Source organism: Zootermopsis nevadensis, unplaced genomic scaffold, assembly GCF_977971745.1.
Source record: "Zootermopsis nevadensis isolate Lab colony 2312 unplaced genomic scaffold, Znev_1.0 Znev_ptg000068l, whole genome shotgun sequence".
Taxonomy (NCBI): Eukaryota; Metazoa; Arthropoda; class Insecta; order Blattodea; family Termopsidae; genus Zootermopsis; species Zootermopsis nevadensis.
In genome coordinates this window covers 3,360,108-3,366,107 of record NW_028259199.1, presented here as the reverse complement: position 1 = coordinate 3,366,107, position 6,000 = coordinate 3,360,108, and the positions used below count along the sequence as shown (strand labels likewise).

General features: G+C 36.2%; 1 protein-coding gene across 21 annotated transcripts in view; it reads left to right on the top strand.

Moving 5' to 3' along the window:
- Window positions 1–217: 217 nt before the first annotated feature.
- LOC147871072 (GATOR complex protein Iml1-like) overlaps window positions 218–6,000 on the top strand; it is a 59,968-nt gene continuing 54,185 nt past the window's right edge. For 19 of the 21 annotated variants that reach the window (XM_087341323.1, XM_087341325.1, XM_087341339.1 and 16 more), the window contains exons 1-3: window positions 218–236; window positions 4,732–4,827; window positions 5,524–5,648. The gene's annotated coding sequence lies outside the window, so the exon portion shown is untranslated. Of the gene's footprint in view, window positions 237–4,397; window positions 4,642–4,664; window positions 4,828–5,523; window positions 5,649–6,000 lie in introns of those variants that run through there. The other 2 variants (XM_087341336.1, XM_087341337.1) reach the window with 2 other exon arrangements.

Genomic DNA, 6,000 nt, shown 5'->3' with positions numbered 1-6,000 from the left:
TAAATTTAAAATGTATTTTGTTGTTCATTGATGAAATCGCAGGCACCGTAAGGCAACAGACTGGAGACGCTGATGTTGCAGCTGTAACTAAAGGAATTGAGACATTAAAGATCCCAAATAGGACAGGTTGTGGGACTAAAGGAAGAAAAACTGGACTTGTCAACGCTTCGGAACAAAATTGCCATTCATTATGATGTGGAATTTAAACCTTCACCATTTCCAAAGAGGCTTTTGAGGTGTGTATAGCCCCATTATATTTTGCATACGATATGTACAGGTAAACTTTGTATGATTTTTTTATGGGATAAAGAATAATAATTATGTTAACATTAGTTTCAAAATGGTTTTATTTGGTTTTACAATAATTCACTCTGATTTGCATTTTTTGGTAACTGGTAAGATTTTAATTGTAAATATTTCAGTGTACTGTTGTCTTTTTCAATTATTTTACCCACAAATCTAAGAACTAAATCAGTTTTGAAGATACGTTGCATGTGAAAATGTGTGCGCTATAATACTAATACGTTTGAATCCAGCAAATACTGAACTTTTCTGCCTTCGTAGACTTTGGACGTCCATGGATATTTGTGTAGCTAGCAGCAAAAATGAATTTCTTACCTGTTGTCTATCTTCTTTAGGTCAGTCTGAATAATATTAAAACTTTTAATGACTTCCGTGTAAAAAGACCTTTTGCTACTCTGATAACTCAGAATAATGTGATGTTAATTTTCTCACATTAATTTGTATGTCGTTGTTAATAAGTAGGAGGCTAAATGTTTATGTTTTGTGTTTATACAATTTGGTAAAATCAATGCATTGCTTATATACTTACAGGTAGATTTTGATTAATCGGGTGTTGAGGAGGATATTTGGGCCTAGGAGAGAAGACAATGGGGCGTGGAGAAAACTGCACAATGACGAGCTTAAAAATCTGTACTGCTCCCCCAGTATTGTCAGGGTGATTAAGTCGAGAAGATTGAGATGGGCCGGGCATGTAGCGCGCATGGATGGGACAAGAGGTGTGCACCGGGTACTGGTTGGGAAACCTGAAGGGAAGAGACCGCTGGGGAGACCTAGACGTAGATGGGAGGATAATCTCAGGCGGGATCTACGGGAGATAGGAGTTGAAGGAGAGTGGGTCCGGTGGAGGGCTTTGGTTAATTCGGTGATGAACCTTCGGGTTCGGTAAGCCATCTAGTTAGTTAGTTAGTTAGATTTTGATTACAGTTTGTTATTGTCAACATTGTCAGTGTTGGTAAAATTCAATACAATTTTAGGAGCTAGCCGAGATTTTAGGGACCAAACGTAATGTTGCTGCATTTAACAGTACATTGCAATCAGGTCTTTTCTCATTGCTTATTATGAATTAATGACGGCTGCCTCCATTATAGCATTATTTGTAGATGAATGTTGACATCGAGGATGTATTGATTGGTACAGCTCTTCTCTGGTTTAAGAGTATTACGTATGAAGCTTAAAGAATATTGCCTTCATTGTTAAGGTTTCAAAATCCTAAATTTCTGTTTCTGTAACAATACATGCTCTGGTCCAGTGGTTTTGAAATTGCGGGTCAGAATGAATTGTGAGGGTGCCTTGAAAGGGTCACGAGCTTAACCCTTTCCTCACTGATTGTTGCATTTGTGACCACACTTGTAGGATACAATCAGGATCTTTGGTTAGCGTATGAAATGTAGTGATCTGATAAGAACAGTTCCATTATTTAATAAAACTATTAATAAGGTAGTATATTTGCGTCATATTGTGAATTAGGTTAATATTTTCCGTCAAATCACAATTTTAATAAGATAATAAAATATAAGATATTTAAAATATCATTTCACGTTCCGCATCGAATGATCGATTTACAAATTGGAACGTCTCTTACGACATGTTTCGGTTATATTTAACCGTCCGCAGGTATAAATTAGATTGGTAAATCTAAAACTCGAATTACAATCATTTACAATGTTATGCAGTTTATTGAAAATGTTATTATCAGATTACTCTTATATATTAGAACGAAGGTATTGTTTTTTATATGGCGTGGTTCATCTGATGTTCAATATTAGTCGGTGATGAGTTGATAGAGACATGACGTGTCTAGCGGAATACATCTAGAAGTATTACTGTGTCGGGTCTAGGTTTAATACTGAAATTCGATGCGGAACGTGAAATGATATTTTAAATATTTTATATTTTATTATCTTATTAAAATTGTGATTTGACGGAAAATATTAAAATATCAAAACTATTAATGATAAACTGTTTGCACAGCTTTATTCAGTCAGACATTTATGAAATTTTACTATACCAGGTGATCTTAAGGCAGTAAATACTAAATGTATAGTAATTGCTACAACAAAGATATGATTGAGCATTAATTCATTTACATGTGTGGATCCATTGCATGGGCTTTGTATGAACTATGTTTGTCATAAGAGATATTTTGATAGAGATAATTTGAGCTTATGTACAAATTATATAAGTTGAAATATAAACTTATGGTATGTAACATCTAGCTTTCTTGAATTTAATGACATTTCCAGGTACTAGCATTGTTAAGACCTCAAGTAGTTTGGTCTGTAACTTCAAAAATCTTGCTGTTTTATTATGCGTCGTTAGGATCTTGGTAGATTAAAGGTGTTATGCAGATTGTGTATGCTATTTTGAATTTTTATGCTTATGAATATGTCCTGTTTCTCTACGTTTCTAGTTTATGTTAGAATTTATTGAACATGATGCTGTAGAACAGGAATGTATGGGCTATCTGAATCCTGTATTTGAAGATTTATTAGACGAAGATGAAGTTAGAAAAATTCAGGGTGAAGGAGCAAGTAGACCTCTTGTAGGGAACACACCAGAAAAACCTGAGGAGCGAATGGAATCTGAACCACCAGCAGAAGTAAGGCAGTATCCGGAAATTGTCATTTATGACGATACTCAGCATAGATATTTTGTGAGTGCAGTACAAGATGAAATAAGAACAGTGAAATTACCTGAAACAGATGGAATAATTATAAATAAAGGAGAAGAAAAAGATAAAATTAGCATAGCAACTGAAACTGAAGTTATTGCAGATCGAAACCAAGGGGATATTGTGAAAACATTAGAATCTCCTGCACATTCTTCTCAAGATGCAGATGAAATGGATACATTTTGCTTGGCAAAGGACAGTATACTCTTCTCTCAAGTGTCAACGAACACACTTGTGACCAGTAATGCCAAGGTGGAGCACGTAGGCTCCGAACAAGAGGCAGATCCTTGCCAAGTAGTGGAGGTAAAGGGAATTTTAAAGTCAGTAGTCTCTTCTTTGGAACCCATTAAGCATGTGGTCTACCCCAGCAGAAGCATAGAAACAATGGTACAGTTTGGCCCCCATTCCGTTGAAATGTTGGAAATCGTTGAGGAGTCTGCACCAGAGACTGATTCTGAGTCACCTGTTAAATCAACTAATGTCCAAGGAAACACAAGGAAGATGTTGCATGATGTTCAGGGAGGTGCTACTTTGACAATTATCTCTAACAAAAAATTTGCTAGATTATCACTGGAAAATGTTGAGCAACCACGATCTCAACGATTATCAGATGAAGAAATTATCAGGGTGAGTGCAGTTACTAGTAGCGATCCAACTGCATGTCTCCGTCTAACTCAGCTTCAAGCAGAATCAGTTGATAAATTGAATGATTCCCCACGTAAAGTGTCCGATCCTGGTTACTGTGTGAAAATGCATGCAACCTCAAGTGATAACCCACCTTCACTCTGCCTTCAGATGATGGACAGAATCGACAAAACAGAAGAGATCACTGTAACTGCATGGCGTGATTCTGAATATGTAATTCTAGATCCAACTAACAGACAGATTTCACATGCTGACAGCGGTTTGAAAATAGTGGGTAGATCTTCACAGTTTGCTGTTATAGAAGTTGGACAAATATCTGAACATAACACATCTACCGATCTAAAAGAATTAATTCTTAAAAAGGAAATTGAAGTGTCTAAAACATATGAAATAATTGGCAACTTTAGTGACCCAAATCCTTCATGTAACACTGCTGCAGTAGAGTTAAGATATGACTGCAAGAGTTTCTATGGGAATGACAAAGAGACTGATGATAGTGAACCTCCTCTTGAACTGAATGACAGTTCAAGCTCAGATGATGAAAGTCCATCTCTTGGTCACAGTGTGTCTGAAAATATTTTATCTGCTTTTGGTTTTGATGAATGAGAATTTAAATAAACATTCAGTTTATTGATTATAGTATATAAAGTTTATTCTGTAGTTATTCTTTAATATTATATAGAGGTTTTAACATGATCCACTGTGGATTACCCTGAAAACTGAATGATTTGCTACATCACAGGAATATAGCTTTTTACCACTGTGCGTACGCTGATGGGTCTTCAGGTTATGCTGATCGATGAATGACTTGTCACACAAATCGCAGGAATATGGCCGCTGGCCATCATGTAATGTGTTCTCTTCTTTTGCAGGACTGTAGCAAACAAATCGAAAGTCTTCAAAGCCTAGAAAATTTTATTCCATTGTGTGCTGATCATGCATTCGCGTTCACTGGGCGTTGACTGTGACGTCACAACATGGCGGATATGTTTCGTCAACTTTAAAATTTAGAATTAATATAGGTATATGTGCTTGCGTTTCAGATTTTCATTTATTTATATTTATTTATTTATTGAAAATGTACTACATACCGAAATCCTGTATCATTTCAGAGGGTGAATCTGTTAATTTTTTAAAAGATAAGGACAGAACCAAAGCATCTGATACAGAGTTGGATGCTGAGATAGATGAAGAAATCTCAACATTAGGTGAGTGGGTTTTTGTAACACATAGAACAGAGGCGCTGGATACATTAGCAGTTGAGGTGGGGGAGTATAGTTTGGACATTGAAGGAATACGGGAGGTTAGATGGCCTGATGATGGAAGACCAACAAAGGGAACTACGTATTACACGAGACTTGCCAAACATTCTTCAGGGTGTGGGCAACTTTGGCAAAATTTGGTCTGTATGCAGGCAACGTGAAGCTCAATACGTGTGTGTGTGTATATATATATATATATATATATATATATATATATATATATATATACACTTTTATCTGCATAATTTTCTATACATTATATACAATAAAAATATAATGATGATAACGTGAAAAGTTAGTAAAAAATGCAATTCCCAACCTAGGCTAGGGTGTGTTTATTTTTAGCACATTTTACGTGGTCACCACACCAACAGGTACACACTTTAGATTCCTAGTGACAAAGTATCGGGTGTTTGTAGCATGGCTCACGATGCCACAAGGAAGACCTTAAGCCCTCGTGTGATCTCCTTGCTTTCCGTGGAGGTGTACTGTTATAGATTCAGTGTGAGTGCCTTGTCTGTCTCAAAGAGGAGTTTGAGATCAGGGGATGTGCTTAGTGGCAAATTTCATGTGAACTGTATCTGTAGTGTGTGTTTACTGGCATCAACGAAGACATGGAGGACCAATTTGTCTGAATATCAGTGTTTCAGAAGATCAGTTGTGTGCGTGATGGGGAAGCAGCTTTTTTGGAGTTGGAGTTGTGAAGAACCAGACAGAACGAAGCACCTGGAGTGTTTGTGACTTGGATAAGGAAGTGCAGTATTCAGGTATGTTAGGGATTAGAGTTTATTTACATTCCATAGATCCTTATTACGACTAAACCAAATGATGTAGAACATGTCATTTCATACAACATACATGAACCTCAGTACTTTCGACACAATTACAAGGACGTGTTTCACATGTGAATGTACATAACCTGGAAAATAAGTTTACAAATTAGTTAGTCAATGCTTTTTGGAGGAAATAATCTCTTGTTTACTGTTAAAATAATGTGAAACCTATAAATACACTCTGTGAGCAAACTGCAATTTCTTAATATTAAAGCAGATAGTACATGTAGTTACCATTGGGCTTTAGTCAGTCGTTACAGAACAAGGACTGCATTAGTACAAAGCA